The following is a 20720-nucleotide window of genomic DNA, read 5'->3' on the forward strand; positions in this document are numbered from 1 at the left end:
AAACACACAGATAGAGGAATTTGAAGGATCGTCTTCCTAGCATACTGAGGAGCAGGAACTATCGGAGTAGGGAAGAGATGGAGGAGAGGAGAAGAACACTCCTTTCATATTGAAGAAACACAGTAAGGAGACAATTGTCGGGTCAAGGAAGAAGAATAAATCAAATAAACAAGCACACATTGACCCAATGATCCTCACAGAAGGGGATCTCAATGAAATTGGGGTCAAAGTCAAAGACACCACAATGGAGCTATGGCAGCAATTTGAACAGCAATGCATGCAGATGCTAGGGAGTGTCCAAAAGGATTTGCGCGAGTTGTAGATTCAAACAAGCAAGATTCAAGTGAGCAGGGTGCAAGGGAGCTTGCCACAAGGGAGGGAGAAAGTTTTGGATATGGAAAGGACTCTAGACCTCAGAGTCATCTCCTTACCTGAAGGATCAGTCTGTGTGGAAATAGAGGAGGACTGCGTTCTATTGACTATGATCAAATACATCAGAGTAAACTTAGCCGCGCTGCCACTCCAGATTCTCCATGCGTTGCATCAAGGAGTCTCGAATGAGCTTAGAATCAGATAGCAGCGTGCACTTATAGAGATCAGGGAATTTAAGGTAAACAATGAACAGGTGTTCACTAAGAAGGCTCAGGGTCTAAAAGAAAAGGAAGAGCTGGAAGCATGAAATTAGAGCTCAGAAACAACAATCACATAGGCATTCAATTCAGTCCCAGAGTTAAATATTCCAGAAGACATCGCAGCTATATAAAATATCAGGAAATTGGCTTCTGTAGTCTGCAAATCAAAAGAAGAGATAGGCAGAGTCACATTTGACTTCCAAATGAAGATCTCAAACTTGTAGCTGAAATTATAGCCAACTACTCCGCTAGAGGTCAGGGAGTAGCGCAATGTAGCCATTAAGGAACATATGAATACTTTGGAGATTGTAGTTAAAGGATGTGATTTTCTCTTTAACCAGACCATGGAATTATGGGACACTTTACAGGAGGACCCAAACCTACAAAGGTTGAGCACAGAAATCAGAGAAGCCCAACAAAAGTATGATGAGATCAGGGTGACTATGCACACATTGGTGCCAATCCAACGCTTCGTGCGCCTGCAAGAAGGGAAGTTGATATAGGCACAAGTACATGAATTGCAACAAAAAGAATCAATGTTAAAGGCTCGGCTTCAACCTTAGACAAAAGAGGCCAGCCAAATTTCTCAGACCATTCAGGAGAAGCTGAAAGATCTACAACAGACTCATTAGCTGATGCAGCTTGCGGTAGAAGGGCCAACTACTTAAAATCTAGTCGAAGAAGTGAATAAGGTTGATGTACAAAGTACCGCAGGGCTGAATGCATTGAAGCAGTAATTAAGTGAGCTCTGTCACAAATTTGAGAAGCCATCTGAGTGAATCGAGGGCGATTCACCATATTTATGTTAGGGGCTTGTTGGGAAAGGGTCCTTGGGGTAAATTTTGGGTTAGTTTAATCAAATTTTGAGTAGAATTTTGTAAAGAATGTAAAGTCTCTAAGAAATGTGGAAGCGGAGAATGCAGCTATGTAGGAGTCAAGGGGGCTTTATTCCCTTGTATGGGTAAGTGATAGGATGGTTTTGAGAGTCACCTATAGGCCGCAGTCCATGGTATTGTAATAGAAAAGCTATAAGTAATTGAGTCCTAGTGAGTCTAGAGGTATCATCAATTGAATAAAAACAAGTGTAAGGGCAAGAGCTAAGGAAGGAAAGCTCTATTTTCCTGTACTTAGGCAAAAGGGGAAGGCTCTTGCAGCTCAGTGCGCAGACACTTTGGCAAGTCCACAACTGAGTGTGCGGGCCCCTGCAGCTGGGTGCGTAGGGTGGAAGAGTGTATAATTTGAACATTGAATCTAATAAAGACTGATTTTGGACCAAATTTATTGCATCTATGCCTTGTTCTTAATTCTATGTAATTTTATGCATTATTTCTTAATGATCTATTTTCTATGAAATAAAGCATATCTCCTATGCGAATCTATTGAATCTTCATTATCTATGCATAAGGTAAGTAATGAACTATTTTCGTGAATACATTTGGTAGGTCTGGTAATATAACTAGTCAGAGCGGGTAGATCTACACAAAGGTAGACCTAGGGTTATTATATACCATGTGAAAGTTGTAAGTCTACTTCTTTTAGGTTTGAAAAGCCTGATCGTAGACCTTCATGAAGGTATGGAATCCATTTGGATATAATTATAGTAGTGATCCAGAGGAATACACCAATCTGTGTAAAGGTAGATCTTAGCTACAAGGGCTTCAAAGTATCTATCACACAATCTATGGATATAGAAACCTGGTTCTAGCATCCCCCAATACTGCTTCAGGTGAGACTACAGCCTGTGTTATGCAGGTTTTTTCCAAAAGGGCCAGCAACTAGGGTTTTTTTGGTTGGCATGAATAACTCTGAACTTGGTTCAGACCCCCTTGAGCCAACAATCACTGACGATGATCATCGATGTACAAAAGCAAGAAAGTTGATGTGACACATATGAAAGGCAAACAATAAGATGAAAAAACTCTTCTAAAAGATAATACAAGTTAAAACACCAACAACCATGAAGAGAAACAAGATAAACATCACTCACGGAAGTGAAACAATAAAAAGTGGGAAAAGACAACAAAAGAAAAACTCATCCAGAAAAGCAATGCAAACTCTATCGAAGGCTCCTTGATCTCATTGGTTAGTTAGTCTCGAAGGATATGGTCACCCTTACACAACCTGCAAGGGAATTTTACCTTCTGTGAAGGATTAGAAGGTTTTTCAATAGGGGGTGCATTTGGAGTAATAGCTGCACGGTTGCCCTCTCGCTTATTTGACTTCTTCTTCTTAGCCTCCTCGTTACTGGATTTCAAACTTTCACCAAGCGAAGTAGAAGAGGAGGGTGAAGAAATGGGGGAAGAAGGCGAGGGTTCAACCTTAGAAACATCATGATGTGATTCAAATGAAGGAGACATTTTCATAGGAGTTGGTACAATCGGGACCACCAAGGTCGAAAATAACCAAGCAGGTAAACCAATGGTTAACCCAGGGAGGGACAACGTTTCCATATAAGGAGAACCAACATTTCCAAAAGAAGTAAAAGGACCAGGATTCCCATTCAAGGGGAACCCTTGACTGGTGGACTCTGGAAATATTTCCATTGGAATCGACCCTAAATAATTACTAAGGAAGATAACTTTTACCTGATCATATCACGTTGATTGGCATGAATGTCAGCAAAATAAGCGCGCTAAGCGAGGATATAAAGAAAAAAATAAAAAATTTCAAAAGTTTGGACCAGACTTGCTACTTTGAATTTCAGACCTAAAGCAGTAGGCAAAAAAAAGCATACATAACTAAAGGGAAATGGTTAAACTAGAAAAGTTCATACAAAACCATGAAATTCCAAGCAAGCAAATAGAAGGATTAGTTCCCTAGTGGAGTCACCAAGTTGTGGTGAAGTAAAATTTATGAGTGCAGACACAAACAATTCCTCTAGCCCAATAATGGGTCTAGCCACAATGATACATTCTATGGAAGATTTCCTTAGGTTAGAACCAATTAAGAGGGCCTACCTCTTAGTACGCTTATCCTATTTGGTGATGACCTTGCTTGCTCGGTCCAGCTATCTCTCATTTCCTTCTTCAAACACCTAAAACAAGTAAACAACAGCAAACAACAACCGTGATAATAGAGAAATTGTAATTCAACCCAATTAACAAGTCAAGAAACGTTAAGCCATGAACATGTAAGATGACACATTATGTAGGAAATCAATAGATAGTTGCATATATATTGAATCAATAAGAGATTACAACCATTGTCTTAACATTTTCGTTCTCCTCCAACAAAACCAGGTTCCCATACACTTTCCTTAACATTCCATAATGACCTCAACAATGATAGTTTTAAGGCTCTTGCCTTTAGGCTTCACACTAAACCAAATTCACACTTCTCCCTCACACAACTAGAGAGCTACAACTATGAATAGCTTGTTATTTACTCCAAACTTAATTAGCACTAGCACACCAATATTAACCCTAGCCTATGCTTGGGAAAAAGGGAGGTTTATATAGCATGAATGGATGGGAGATGGATTCTCTTCTCATGGGAGAAGGTATTATCTCTTGAGGTAGTTCCATCCTTATCGAGGAAAGGATCCAAAACTGACATCCTTGACCCCATCGGGTCAAACCATTTACAATACTTTTATTACGAAGCTTCTAGAGCTGGAATCTTCAACTCCTTATTTAAAAAACTTTCCATAAGAGGACCAGCGCGACTGGAACAAAGCTCAGTCACTCTGGTCAATGCTAGGGATAGTGTTAATCCCTGCATATTGGTGTGAGAAGGACAAGGGTCATTAGCACTGGTCTTGTAAATTAGGAAAAACAGAAGAGTTTGGGGAAATGGTGAAAAATGGAATTATTCTGCTCATGAAGAGGGACACAAAGGGAGTTTCTTCATGAAGGGAAAGCATGTGGGGTTCACTATAGAGGTTCTCCAATATCAAGGAACGGGGAGTACAGGGACAGTGAAAAAATGTTATGTAACACTTAAGGATGATGGTGAATGGTCAGAAGGCTTGGGAGACAAGTACGTACCCTTTGCTAGATTCCTAGAGGCTTTTTCCTCAATTCTGCCTCAAAACAGGCCACTATAGGTCAAGCTACAGGATATCCTAATGTGTTCTACAGGATGTCCTGAAAACCTATCGGATCCATTGTATTTCTATAGGATACAGCCGAGAGAAAAAGGATGTGTATTGAAGGTGATGGAAGGCTTAGGGAAGGTGTTTGGTGGATGGAATGAGGCAAGGGAGTGCCTAGGACCACTTCATAACTCAAAACCAAAGTTGGGAGATGGCTGGATTTGCTCAACAAGCTTGGAGAAGTTTCCTTGTGAAATGATGAAATTGGTGAGGGTTTTAGTGAAAGAAAGGAATGATCATGGATGGATGAAGTTGTGATGAGGGTGTTGACTATGAAATCTCTCTATACTTCTGAAACACATGCACTACATCATACATGGACATTTACCCAAAAATCATGCAAACAAGAAGAATTTCAATTATCTAAGGAAAACAAAATTTCATGAGCTAGCTGCCTACTTCATGCATGAGGAAAACTTGCAAAATAATATGGAACATTGATGAGATCTAATGTAAGACTAAAGATAAAAGAAATGATAACTAAATCCTACTCTTGCAAACTGATCAAATGCTGGCCTAAGTACAAAAAACCCTAAATTCCATGAGAAAGTAGAATTTTGTCTTTTTGGGGTTGCATAGGAGTTATTTCCTCAAACCATGATCCCTGAAGGAAGGAGTGAGGCCAAAACCACCTACTGAAAGTTTTTTGATGTTCCTTTATCTGTTCTAAGCTACTACTAAAGTAAAGCACAAATGGAAGCAAACTAATAAGCAACTGATCAAATCTACACTACTTGCAATGAAATAATTCTAAAGACAATTCAACCATTAATCTATGAAATCAATATAAGCACACAAATACAAGAAGAGGAGCCGTTGTTGCTAGGATTGGGCCCTAACCCAAGAGCTTCAGCCCTCTGGGTTAACTCAGTGATCGATCAAGTAATTGTCCATTCTCATTATCAAAACAGAAAATTACATAACAATGTCTTCCACAAGTCTTGAACTCGAAAATGACTAGTGTTTTTACAACAAAAATTCGAATCCTAATGAGGCTCTAGGCCTCTTTATTTATACAACTGAAGTCTCCAACGACTTCCTTAAATCTAGGGAGGCTCAGCTCCCAAACTTGAGATAAACTAGCTCTTTAACTGTCACTTGCTTGGCTACCTTTTGATCTCCATGACTTGGCTGCTTGTACTCCGAGCTAGTGTGATTGATGGAGGAATATTCGAATGAGGGAGGAGTCAATGAGGAGGATCTTCCTCCTACAATCTCTCCTCCTTGTCTCATTCGAGTTTTAGCCCTTAATTAGCCAAAATTCCATGATTTTCTCTCACAAACCTACAATCAATGCACATTAGTCCACTAGGCATAATATCTCACTTTGACTCATCTCATTAAACAAAATACAATCAAAATATGTAATAAATTATGAGAAGAGTTGATTTGACTAAGCTAGGAGGTGGATTAAGGTCCATATAGTTACCCAATTATGAGGCTCATCATCACCCCCTACTGAAAGTGTTTCTCATCCTCTGAGCAACTAAATCAATATCCATGTCTTTCATGGCTCTAGTGGCCTCCCTGACATCCCATGCTTATGTTGTAGTTTCCTCTTCCTGTGCATAGAATCCTACCTTCCTTTCTATCTCCTTCCACTTCTTTCTTTATTCTTCTTCCTTCCTTCCTTCCAACATTCGTAAGAGTAGTGATGGAGTGAGTATCAAGCCAATCCAATTGACTTTGATTCTTTGGAGAGCTTGGTTGTACATGGGTGTCCTGTTCAGTGCTTCTCTCATCCTTTGAGGAGAATGGTACTCTCTAATTTTCAAACTGCAGGGAAAATTATTCCATCTCCTTTTGAAATCTTGCATGCTGTCATCTCCTAGCAACTTGAACATATCCTCAAAGTGTGTAATTTCTTGCTCTTGAGCAAAAAGGTACCTAGGTGCAAGTTGTGTTGGTTGTGGAGCCTAATTATCTTCCTTATTCAGAGGTATCACCGCATTGGACCCCATTTCCTAATGTGGTGACAATGTCACCCGTAAAATGTATGCTACCAAGGGGGTCAGGGGGGGTGCAACGACGATTATTTGGAGCCCCCCTTTGGCGGGGGATCAAGAGTAGCATCCCTGAAGCTAAAAATAGATGTAAAATTGCCTTGTAAAATGTTGTAATTTCATAGTCAATCTGGGCTGTTCATTAGGTGGAGATCTGATGATCAAAGTTATGTTTAATTTAGGGTTCTTTTCCCTAGAACACAACCCCCTCATTATATATGAGGGAATTGTGTTTATGTAGATTTGTATTCTGAGTGAGAAAGAGAGAGAAGATTATGTGAAAGCGAAGAGGAAATTACAACGGATCTGTTGTAGGTTGTATCTCCTCAATTTGCTGGATAATATAAATGGAAGGACTGGCTGTTTCTTCATGGATGTAGCCCAAACTGGGTGAACCACATATATCTAGTTATCACTTGTTTTATGTGTTTTTTGTGTTTATATTTTTGCAATATTTTATGTGTTCCATTGCTTTGTAATATATAATTTTCTAACAACTGGTATGAGAGTTGAAGGTCTATTTGGCTGATAAACTCGTAGGAGAGAAGGGTTCCTGTTTCAAGTGGAAGCAATGGTGGAAGATGGTAGGTTTAGGATCGAAAAATTTAACGACCAAAACTATCAACTGTGGAATATGCAGATGGAAGAGTATCTATATCAAAAAGATCTGCACCTACCATTGAGCAGAAAGACAAAGAAGCTGATGAGTATGAGAGACAGAGAATGGGATATTCTTGACAGAAAGGAACTTGGAACAATATGGCTGTGCCTAGTGGCATCGGTAGCCTTTAATATTTCAAAGGAAATGACAACAGAGGGTTTAATGTTGGCATTGGCAAAACTATATGAAAATCCATTGGCCTGAAATAAGGTATTTCTTATGAAGCTTTTATTTAATATGAAGATGTCAGAAAGTGGATCTGTTGCTGATCATTTAAAATAATTTAATACAGTTACCAATCAGTTAAGTTCTGTAGGGTTAACTTTTGATGATGAAGTTAGGTCTCTGTTATTTCTGTACTCATTGACAGCAAGTTGGAATGGTTTAGTTATGGCCATTAGTAACTATATATCTGGATCTAGTACTTTAAAGTTTGATGATGTTGTCGATGCAATCCTTAGCGACGAAATGCGATGGAAACGCTTCAGTGAGACATCAAGTAATGATTTGACTGTAGAGACTAGGGAAGAAAAATGGAAAGAGGAAAGAGCACAGGATATCGTAGTAAGTCAAGGAAAGGTACATCCATGTCCAGAACAAGGATAGTGTCTTAGAAATGTGGGAAGGAATGGCACGTGAAGAAATATTGCAAGTCTCGGAAGGGAAAAGAAGGAGACGCAGAGCAAGAAAACAATCATGAAGTGAATGTGACAGGTGATGTGTTGCAATATGCTTTAATTCTTTCATTAGAAAATATTATTGATGCCTGGGTGGTAGATTCAGGGGCCTCATTCCATGCCACACTTGATAGGAAACATTTTCATGATTATTTTCAAGGATATTTTGGACAGGTACGATTGGGTGATGATAAACCCTGTAAAATCATTGGAGTGGGTACAGTTTTCATAAAACAATAGAACGGAAATCAATGGCTATTGAAGGAGGTAAGTCATGTTCCAGATCTTAAGAAAAATATGATTTCAACAGGGCAGTTAATAGGTGAAGGCTATGTAACTACTTTTACAGATAAAACCTGGAAGGTCACTAAAGGAGCCCTGGTAATAGCAAAAGGAGACAAGGTTGGTACATTGTATTTATGCAATGGTATTTCTAATTCTGTTAATGCTCTAACCTCTATAGGAGAAGATACAGAATTGTGGCATCATAGGCTCGGACACATCAGTGATAAGGGGATGTAGATTCTTCACTCAAGAAATTTGTTGCCAGGTTTGAAGCATGTTGATTTAAAATTATGTGAGAATTGTGTTTATGGAAAACAGAAGAGAGTCAGATTCCTCAAAGTTTGGAAATAAAAGAAGAGAAAAAAATTAAATCTTATGCATACAGATGTATGGGGACCTGCTCAAGTATCATCTCTCATTGACTCTCATTATTATGTTACTTTTATTGATGATGCAACTAAAAAAACTTGGATTTATTGTATTCGAAATAAATTTGATGTATTTGATACTTTCAAGAAATGGAAAGATTTGGTTGAAAATGAGATAGGAAAAAGGTTGAACTGTCTCAGATCAGACAATGGAGGTGAATATTGCAGCAAAGAAGTTGATAGGTACTGTTCAGAGAATGGAATTTGTAGAGAGAAGACAGTTCCAAGAACACCACATGAAAATGGTGTGTCAGACAAGATGAATAGGACAATCATGGAGTGTGCAATGTGCATGAGATTGCATGCAAGATTGTCTTTACAATTTTGGGAAGATGTTGTAGATACTTTTGTTTATCTAATAAACAAAGGGCCTTCAAGTTCCTTGGATGGTGGTATTCCAGAGGAGGCATGGATAGGTAAAAAGGTAAACTACTCATTTTTAAATACTTTTGGTTGTGAAGCCTTTGTCCACATTAATAAAGAAAATAGAACAAAGCTTGAGGAAAAATCAAATAAATGTACCTTTATTGGATATGGTGTTAATGATTTTGGTTATCGCTTTTATGATTATGAAAAACACAAAATCATTAGGAGAAGATATGTCATATTCAATGAAAAGGTTTTGTATAAGGATCAGGTGCAGGAAAAGAAATAGGAAAAAAAAAATAGAGAATACACGGTGCTTGATGAGATCACAGAAAAAGTTAAGGTGCCTGAAAATCATAATGATCAATAGCTATAAAAACAACAACAACCACAACATCAACGCACACCTCAAACAGCTGAAAGTGGTGTTAGAAGATCTACTAGGATAAGTTGAACCCCTTAATGATACTCTCCTTCATTATATTATGTATTGTTGATTGATTCTTGTGAACCAGAATGTTATGAAGAAGTAGTGCAGGTAGAAACCAGGAAGAAGTGGGAGCAAGCCATGAAAGAAGAGATGGAATCCTTAGCACATAACCAGACTTGGGACTTAGTAAGGTTTCCTGCAGGTAAAACAACATTACATAATAAATGGGTTTACAGGTTGAAGGAAGAAGATGGAGGTATAAAAAGGTATAATGCTAGACTTGTGGTGAAGGGGTTTGCACAGAAAAAGGGTATAGAATTTGATGAGATATTTTCTCCTATTGTTAAAATGACTTCAATCAAAACTATTTTAAGTCTAGTAGTAGCTGAAGATTTGCATCTTGAACAGTTAGATGTAAATACAACCTTTCTCCATGGGGATTTGGAAGAAGAGATATATATGCAGCAGCCACAAGGATATGAAATAAAAGGGAAGGAGAAACTAGTTTGTAGGTTGAAGAAGAGCTTGTATGGCTTAAAATAGACTCCAAGGCAGTGGTATCTAAAATTTGACATGTTTATGTCTAAACAAGGTTATACTAGATGTCACTCTGATCATTGTGTTTATCTCAAAAGGAAAAATGATGGAAGCTATATTATATTGTTTTTTATGTAGATGACATGCTTGTTCCAGGTTCTAACATGCAGGAAATAAATGTTCTAAAAAGAAAATTGGTGAACTCATTTGCAATGAAGGATTTAGGTGTTGCAAAACAAATCCTTGGTATGAGAATAACTAGAGATAGGAAGAATTGAAAATTAACATTGTCTCAGAGTGAGTACATAGAAAAGGTGTTGAAAATATTTAATATGCAGAATGAAAAACTAGTTAGTATACCTTTGGCTAACCATTTCAAACTAAGTAAGGAGGTGTGTCCGAAGACTCAAGACGAAATGGCTGATATGTCTAAAGTTCCATATGCATCAGCAGCTAGAAGCTTAATGTATGAAATGGTCTGCACAAGGCCTGATATTTCACATGCAATGGGAGTTGTAAGCAGGTGCATGAACAATCCTGGGAAAGAACATTGGATGGCGGTGAAGTGGATTCTCAGGTATTTGAGAGGTACCATAAATCAAGAATTATGCTTTGGTAGTTCAAACATTGCTCTACAGGGATATGTTGATGCATATATGGTGGGTGATAGAAATAACAAGAGGAGCACCACAACGTATGTGTTTGATGTAGGTGGAACAACTGTCAGTTGCATTTCAAAACTGCAAAGTGTTGTTGCACTCTCAACAACGGAAGCAGAGTGATCCGGATTTAAACAGGAATGCAACAAATTATAGAGATGACCATATACACAAAGATGCAGCGGAAATAATACTTCATTTCATTAATGGAAAATACTGAAATATGCTTACAACCAGAAATGGAAATAAACCAGCTAGGGCGATGGTAGCTTATCCCTGAGAAGAGATGTGATGGCTACATGCCTCTGAACTGTGTTACAATGAGGCTCGAAGGCCTATTTATTGTTGAGAAACAATGGAAAACCCTTAACATTCCAAAACCTAACCCTAGGAGATGAAACGCCAAACTGTGGGCCCCGTTTGGGGTAAATTGGTACATCAACTTCCCGGGGTCGTAACTTTGGCATATGATCTCCGTTTGACGCATACAATAGCTCGTTAGAAAGATCTATTCGAGCACTACCATTGTTGGAACGGGCAACATGGTCCATTCCATGGACCCATGTTGCCCTCGGATTCCCCAAAAAACGTCGTTTAGGGCCTCAAAACGGCTCCGGAAGTTCAGGACCCGAAAAACTGCTAAAAATAGTAAGTTGTGCTACAATTAAGGAAACTGAAAATGCTGAGAAGGACAATGGTGGGGGTCCAGGTGGACTTGGCAGGTGGCCACCAATATCCACCTGGATCGTTCCTCCCCCCTTAGGAAGCAATGGTCCCCATTGCGTTGAGCTCCTCCATGAGATGAGGAAACTTTTGCTGAACTTGTTCCCTGGTGAGCCACTTGCCCTGCTGAAGGAGTTGGCCTGCTTTGACAACTCGATACAGTTGGATATTCTGTTGGCGAGTGTTCTTGATCTGTGTGTCCATGATCCGATCAGTTGCAGCTTGTTCCATGCAATCTGGATTTAATTCTGTGGGTTTGAGCTGTTCTGCAATGTCGGATGTGTCTAGCAATGGTGGAAAGTATGGCCGAAGGCGGTCCACATTGAACACTGGGTGCAGGCCAAGGAATGGGGGAATGCTGAGCTCAAATGCATTGTCTCCCATAGCCTTAGTAATGGTGTAAGGACCATATCGGAGTGGTCTCAATTTCCGATAGGCTCCAGTAAGGCGTTCCTTTTGCAAATGCAACCAGACTTTGTCGCCCACCTGAAACTTGTGTGGCACCCGATGTTGATCATGTCGCTACTTGTACTTGGTATTTGATTTCTCAAGAATGTCATGGACTTGCTGGTGAATATGTTGGATGCGCTCAATGAAGCTGGTTGCCTTATCTGTTTCGGACTGGACATGAGCTGAATTCATGTGAGTAGCTGCAAGTGGCATGGCCACATCAATGGGGCATAGTGGCTGGAATCCCAAACCCACCTGAAAAGGGCTATGGCCAGTGGAGCTATGAAGAGCTCGGTTGTAGCTGTGTTGAACATAGGGGAGGCTCTCGTCCCATGTGCGTGGATTCTTTGAGTTATACATGCGCAGAATGTGCACGATCATCCTATTGACAACCTCTGTCTGGCCATCAGTTTGAGGATGGAAGGCTGTGGACTTCGTGAGTTTGGTGTCCAGCATTGACCAGAGACTAGACCAAAATGTGCTGAGAAACCGACTATCCTGATCTGAGATGATAGACTGTGGGATCCCAAAGTGCACCCACACTCGTTCAAAGAAGAGTTTAGCAGTGGCTTCTGCTGTGACATTCTTCTTGCAGGCCACCATAATTGCCATCTTCGAGAACCTGTCGACGACCACAAAAACACAGTCATTTCCGTGCTTGGTGGAAGGAAGGCCTGACATGTAATCCATGGAGATGGATTCCCAAGGTCGACTAGGGGTAGGCAACGGGGTATAGAGGCCGTGCTTCTTAATGGTCAGTTTGGCAATGGCACAGGCAGTACATGATCTGATGTACTTCCCAACATCATGTCGAAGATTCGGCCAATAGAAATAATTTTGCAATACTGCCACTGTTTTCTTGACCCCAAAATGCCCAGCAACCCGACTGTAGTGTGCTTCCCAAATCATCTTGGCACGCTCGCTTGAAGGAACACAAAGGTGACCGAGGTGGCATAATAGGGCATCCTGGAGGTGAAAATCTGCAACACGCCGACCCTCCAAGAGTGTCTGGTATGTGTGGCCGAATTCTGGGTCGCTCTTGTAGAGAAGTGGCCAATCAGAAGTCTCGTGTCCACAAGAGTTGAGCACGGTGGTTAACGCCATGATCGGTGGTCGACTGAGGCAATCTACAACATTATTGGTGCTGCCCTTCTTATACTTGATATTCAAGTGGAACTGTTGCAGGTATGTAGACCACTTCTGATGGCGATCATTCTGCAATTTCCCTTGGGTCTGTATGAACTGCAGGGGTCAGTGGTCGGTGTGGATGACCGTTTCCTTCCCCAAAATGTAATGCTTCCATTGTCGGCAGGCCTGTACAATGGAATACATCTCTTTATCATAAGTGGGGTACTTCCGGACTGTGTCTGAAAGTGTTTCACTGTGATATGCCACTGGATGTCCATGTTGAGTAAGGACTGCCCCAATAGCATAGTCAGAGGCATCTGTCTCAATCTCAAATGGTTGTTGTAAATCTGGTAACGCGAGCACTGGTGTCGTGCAGAGGCGATCCTTCAACTCCATGAATGCCTTCTGTTGAGATTCAGACCAAAAGAATCTTGCTTTCGCCCCTCCCTTGGTGACCTGACTCAAGGGCCAAGAAATATGAGAAAACCCCAACACAAACCTGTGATAGAAGTTGGCAAGACCTAGAAAGCTGCGAAGCTCTGTTAGAGTGGTTGGAGAGGGCCAATCCCGAATGACTTGGACCTTGGCTGGATCGACATGCACCCCCTATTCATCAATGATGTATCCCAAATACTGAACCTGGGTCATGCCAAAAGTGCATTTCTCCAAATTGGCACATAGCTTGTGTTGCCACAGTGTTTGGAGAACCTGTCGGATGTGGTGGAGGTGCTCTTCCCAACTCTGGCTGAAGATCAGAATGTCATCCAAGTATACTACTACAAAGGAGTTGGTGAATGGCCGCAAGATGTCATCCATTAGCCTCATAAAGGTTGCAGGAGCATTCGTCAATCCGAAAGGCATGACCAGCCATTCGAAGATGCCCTCCTTGGATTTGAAGGCAGTCTTCCACACATCAGAGGGTTCGATTGGTACCTGGTGATATCCTGACTTCAGATTGATCTTGCTGAAATATTTCGCCCCCTTTAGTTGGTCTAGGAGGTCATCAATCCGTGGGATCAGGTACCTATTACGGACAGTGATCTTGTTCAGCGCCCGATAGTCAATACAGAGTCTCCACGTCCCATCCTTCTTCTGTACCAACACGATCGAGCTCCCATAGGGCGATGAACTCGGACGGATGTGACCTTTCTGTAGGAGCTCCTGAATCTGCCTCTTGATTTCATTGTTCTCCAGAACAGAGCGCCGATAAATTGGTCCATTGGGTAGCGGCGCACCTAGGGTCAGATCGATGGAGTGCTTGACTTGACAATGCAGAGGAACTCCTGCCGGAGAGGTGAAGATGTCCTCGTACTCCTCCATAATCTTGTCCATCTGTAGTTGTCATGCAGAGGGACCCTGTCTGGAGGCTGCGGCCACTGTCTTCTTCTTTCCTTGAGGGCGTATCATCAGGAAAACAAATTTCCTGGTTTTGGAAATGATCTTACTGCATTGTTTTGCAGTAATCAAAGAGATGGCAGCAGGTGGTGCTACCTCTGGTATCCTGAACAACTTATTTCCCAATGTAATAATAACAGCACGGGATCTTGATTCATACACAGCATGTCGCTTCCACAAGTATGGTTGTCCTAGTAATACATCACAAACTTCAAGGGGAGCAATGTCACACAATACCTCATCCGTGAAGGGCTTGATGTTGTATGGAAGGCGACACTGTTGGCTCACGCGAAGATCTCGTCCTTGGTGCAGCCACCCAATGGTGTATGGTTGTGGATGTGCTGTGGTCGGTAAGCCCAACCGCTTCACGACCTCTACCGAAATGAGGTTCTTTTGACTCCCGCTGTCAACAATGAACTGTATTGGGGAGCCCTTTACCCACATCTGAGAGTGGAAGAGACGCTCCTCCTCCTCTGGATCTTCGGGTTCATTTTTCTGGATCTTTGCGGTAGCAACAGTGGCGCTGGGATCCGCATCAATGATCTGCTTCCCTTTTTCATACCCCTTATCAGGTTCTGACTCAGAGTCGGAACATGCATCTGATTTTGAAACCTTTAGCTCAGCCACCAGTGACTGCTTGGCCCGACACTCACTTGTGTTGTGAGTGGAGCTCTTATGGAACTCGCACCATTTTCCAGTGTCCTTTCTTGGCTTTGCGGCGCTGTTCTTTGCTTGCAGCTTCGGCTGGTTGTCTTGGGCTGTCCCGCCTTGGCTTTGTCCTTTGTTCTGTGGTTTCAGGGCACCTTTCCCCTGCTTTGGATTCGCAGATCCAAAATCTCGCGTCTTTTGTTTCAACTTCTGCTCGACCTTGACGGCATATCGGTATGCTGCGCCGAGCGAGGGGATGTTTAGGAATTGTATTTCTTCCTAGATGTACTTGTGCAGGCAGCCACGGTATTTGAGTATCAAATGTTGCTCCGAATCCTTGATACCCAACTTTGTGCGAAGGGTATGGAAAAGATTGGTGAACTCCGGCACGTCTTGGTCCCTTCCCTACCGCAGCGTGGTCCACTTTATGTATTCATCCTCATAGCTTCCAACAGGGTAGTACTGCTCCTTGACGGCATCCCGGAATGAATCCCAGGTGGGTGCGGCTGAAAATAGTGAGCCAGTACTTTCATCCTTCTGCTCGCAGTAGGTTTCCCACCAGTCCTTGACGTGGGGGGCTGCTTTGAGAAGAGCAAAAACAATCTTTTCCCGACTCGAAAAATCATGAACATAAAAATAACCCTCTAGCAGATTTAACCATTTATCTACGGCATCTGCGTCTATCTGACCCTCGAATATGGGGATTTCAAAATTAACTTGTACCTTAAAGGGTGTGGCGTTTCCAGAGTAGCTGCTGGAAGCCGATGCGTCGCTTCTGGGTAGCCGCTGAAGGATCTGGGCAAAGCTGTCCATCATCGCGTTCCGTTGTCGCTCGAGGGCTTCTTCGAGCAAGATTTTGATGGGATCTCCTACCCCCTCGTCTTTCTTCTCGTCCGCCATGGGAGGCCGTCGGGATTTGCGAGGCTGGTCTTGCAAAGGTTCAACCAGTTCAAGCCCTAACTCCTTATATCCCGACCTTGTTAGGGACATGCAAAGAAAAACAAAGAAAAAGCAGACCGCTCTGATACCACTGATCCGGATTTAAACATGAATGCAACAAATTACAGAGATGACCATATACACAAAGATGCAGCGGAAATAATACTTCATTTCATTAATGGAAAATACTGAAATATGCTTACAACCAGAAATGGAAATAAACCAACTAGGGCGATGGTAGCTTATCCCTGAGAAGAGATGTGATGGCTACATGCCTCTGAACTGTGTTACAATGAGGCTCGAAGGCCTATTTATTGTTGAGAAACAATGGAAAACCCTTAACATTCCAAAACCTAACCCTAGGAGATGAAACGCCAAACTGTGGGCCCCGTTTGGGGTAAATTGGTACATCAACTTCCCGGGGTCGTAACTTTGGCATATGATCTTCGTTTGACGCATACAATAGCTCGTTAGAAAGATCTATCCGAGCACTACCATTGTTGGAACGGGCAACATGGTCCATTCCATGGATCCATGTTGCCCCCGGATTCCCCAAAAAACGTCGTTTAGGGCCTCAAAACGGCTCCAGAAGTTCAGGACCCGAAAAACTGCTAAAAATAGTAAGTTGTGCTACAATTAAGGAAACTGAAAATGCTGAGAAGGACAATGGTGGGGGTCTAGGTGACTTGGCAGGTGGCCACCAATATCCACCTGGATCACAGAGTTTGTTGTTGCTACAGAGGCTAGTAAAGAAATGATTTGGTTACAAAGGTTCCTAAATGAATTGGGTAAGAAGCAAGAGTTGGACAGGTTATATGGTGATAGCCATAGTGCCATACATCTTGCAAATAACTCTGCATTTCATATACATCTCAAGTACCATTTCATAAGGTCAGTGTTGGAAGATGGACAGTTGGAGTTGGAAAAGATACACACTAGCCATAATCCTGCAGATATGTTAACAAAAGTTGTAACCAAGGAGAAACTGAGATTCTAATCCGTTTCAATTGGTCTTCAAGTATGATGTAGGAGATGAGAACAACCAGGTGCAAATTGGAGTCATTGTCTAGCAAATGGAGCAGCAGTGGAGTTGCTATAATCAGTCTCCAAGTGGGATATTGTTGGGTGTGGAACCTGATTATCTTCCTTTTTCAGAGGTATCACCACATTGGACCCCATTTCATAATGTGGTGGCAACGCTGCCCATAAAATGTACGCCACTAGGGGGGTCCGAGGGGGGGGGGCGACGATGATTATTTGGACCCTCACTTGATGAGGGATTAGGGGCATCGCCCCTGAAGCTAAAAATAGATGTAAAATTTCCTTGTAAAATGTTGTAATTTCGTAGTCAATTTGGGCTATTCATTAGGCGGAGATATGACGGTAGAAGTTATGTTTAATTTAGGGTTTTTTTCCCTAGAAGGAAACCCCCTCGTTATATATGAGGGAATTGTATTGCGTCTATGTAGATCTATATTCTAAGTGAGAAATAGAGAGGAGATTATGTGAGAGTGAAGAGGGAATTACAATGGATTTGTTGTAGGTTGTATCTCTTTAGTTTGCTGGATAATATAAATGGAAGGATTGGCTATTTCTCTGTGGACGTCGCCCAAATTGGGTGAGCCACATATATCTTTGTCTCTCTTGTTTTATGTGTTTACTAGGTTTATATTTCTGCAATATTTTATGTGTTCCATTGCTCTATAATATATAATTATCTAAAAATTTCGGGGTCATTTTAAATCAAGATATGTGTGTTGATGACAGTCATTGGATTTGACTGCTCAGCTCTTATCATAAGAGGTTTTGTTTCTCCCCTTTCCATTATTTTCTTCATTTATATAGCCCTTGCCTCCTCTTGGTTCATCCATGATGCCCAAGCCATCAACTGTAAGTCCCCTAGTTTTGAATTAGGGTCCCATATATTCATATCTATCAAGGCTAAATTATGTAGGTAGAACTCAGACAGTTTAGCCCTATCCTCCAATTTTCTTTGATCACAAAGATCAATGAATTGCCTATAATCATGGAATGGCATAGTGCCTCTATGTGCTAGGGCCTTGATTTGAAACTATATCCATTGTCCCTTAAGGTATAATGCATAGGACTTAGATGGCATCCTGCACTGGATTTCCTCTAAGGATAGACTAGCCATTGATGCCAATTGATTCTCTCTTTCTTGTAGTTGTCCCCATAACCATGCATTTTCTACCTCCAACTGATCTTTCATCATTTCCTCTCTTGCCCTCAGGTTTCTCAGTTCTCTGCCCATCTCTTTGACTTTTTCCTCCATGTGACTTGTGTCCTCCACTCCTTTGGATTTGGCAATATGCATCCATCCATGTGTTCTTTTCCTTTCTTTCTCGAGCTCAAAGAATAATGGGATGGAAAATTTATGTGGAATGACACCACCCCCTTCAATAAATTTGTAGTAGGATTCAAGGTTAGGTTGAGGAGTAGGTTCCCTTAGCTTTGGATCGTCCTTCTTTGTTTCTTGCTGCATACTCCCTTCTTTATCCAATTTCTGAGTTTCCTGTAGGTTTAGCAGAGTTTCCTGTAGGATTTCCTCTACTTCCTGTAGGCTCTTTTGTGTATCTTATAGGATGCTTTTTCCTTTGGATGAGGCAGATCTAGTCATAGACCTTCTAGCATAAGTGATAGGAGACTTGGAAGAGGCTTGTCCTGATGATCCTTCTCCTTGAGTTTTCATAAGAGGAGTCATCTTCTCCTATTGTTTGGGTGAGTCTTCAATAACAATAGGAACCTTGGTGGGAGTTTGAGGTTTTCCCTACCTTATTCTTGTACTTTTTCTTGTCCTAAAGTATAATGGAGTTTGTCTCTATCTTTTCCCTTTTTGTTTGATAGGGGTACTAAGGGTAGTGAGGGAAGTTGCTACCTCTTTCTTAGTGGGTTCTGGAGATACCTTGGGTGATTCCTCCTTGTCTTCTGCCTCCTATTTTCCATTCCCCCTCTCATATTTGTCTTTCTCCTCTTCTTCTCCCTCTAGTTCCTCACTATATTCATCATTTTCCTCCTTTGCATCTTCTTTTGTCTCTTCATCACTTTCCTTCTATTTTTCTTCCTCTTCTTCCTCATCTATTTCCTCTTCATCCCTCTCTATTTCTTCTTCCTCCTTTTCAGTTTCTTCTTCATCCCTTTCACTGGCAGTGGGGCTCTTGTCATATTCAAGGGCTTTTATATCTTCCTATGTCTACATGTCTCTGAAAGTTTCCCATGTGATAGGGATTATGAGGTTTTGGAGGGCATTTTCTATGATAAGTATACTTAACCCATGATGGTCTAGTTGTTGATGGATTCCTTCCTGCACCTTCATGCTCATATCTATCACTAATTGAAGAAGGAAGTAGGGTATGTTGAGTCTATTTTGAGGAGGTGTTTTTGCTCCAAACCTCAATTCTTGGAGAAGCCTAAAATGGAATCCATATACCACACTATACCTACCTTCACATGAGATATACTTTATAAGGTGGTAGCTAATTTCATTCCAAGGATAGGGTAGGCTTGCTCTTCTCACTCCATTTTTGTCTTTCATGGCCTCCTCTCCTTCTAAAAAGAATTTATTCTTTGTAGTTTGGTTGTTTCCCTTATCCTCCTTTTTCCAAGGCACTCCTAATGGAAGTGTGGTAATTATGCCTATGATTTCAAGGGTGAGCTCTATGGAGAGGCCTTTCACCACAATAGTGGCATGGGTCCCAGTCATCGGAATGATGGAGAGAGAAAAATATCTGGCTAATTCATCATCATACCCCCTCAATTTCTCAAAGAAACCCATCCAATTGTGCCTTGTGAATATCTCTAGCATAGGAGGGTGTTGATGAATCCTCACTGTGTTGATGGGTTCCCTCTTATTAAATCCCCCTATCATTTTCTCTGATGGATGGATGGGTGTATATGTCTAATACAAAATTTAATGAAGATGAAATGTAAATGAAAATTTTGTGTATGCAATTCCCTTATGTTGCAATCACTTCCAACAAACTAGAAGGTTTTTTTTTCACTTGGAAAAATGTGGGGAAATATAGAGCCTACCTCCTTATCACAGCTTGATGAAGCCAACCCCTATTTTTCCCTTTTAAACCTGCTCACTACCAATCCTGTAGGTGTTGGACTGTATCCTATAAGATCTCTTGTAGGATCCTGTAGGATTCTGTAGGTGGTCCTACGTAGGAGAAAAATGAATTCTTCCTTTCCTGTAGACTGCTTGAGGGCCGAGAGCGACTTTTATAGCGTGTATCCTCAAGAATGTGAATGATTCTATGCATGGGGATCAATGTTTATTTCCTCATATGGGTGATTTGAGTGGGGTGTTGTGCTGGAAGCCAAGGTACGAGTATCCATTTTTGGATTGTTGGTCCCACTACCACATCATCATTCTCCTCACCTCATAATCAACTCCCACTTCAGGCATCCATAGCTTAACTACTTTCGACCTCATCTCTTCTTTTCCTTGACTTGACTGCTGCCACGTGTGTAAGGACTAACTGTCTTCTCCTCATTGACTGAGCGAAGGTGGCCAAGTTAACTGGCCACCTTTTTCTTATAAAACAATTCTTTCACAACTTTTACATGTTTTATCATATTATGCTAACAAGAGAGTGGAAGCGAGATACTTACCTATGGTAATGATGCCTTGATGTTGTTTATT

This window comes from Pinus tabuliformis, chromosome Q, assembly GCF_031772625.1.
Source record: "Pinus tabuliformis cultivar Carrire ecotype Pingquan chromosome Q, CPIR1, whole genome shotgun sequence".
Taxonomy (NCBI): Eukaryota; Viridiplantae; Streptophyta; class Pinopsida; order Pinales; family Pinaceae; genus Pinus; species Pinus tabuliformis.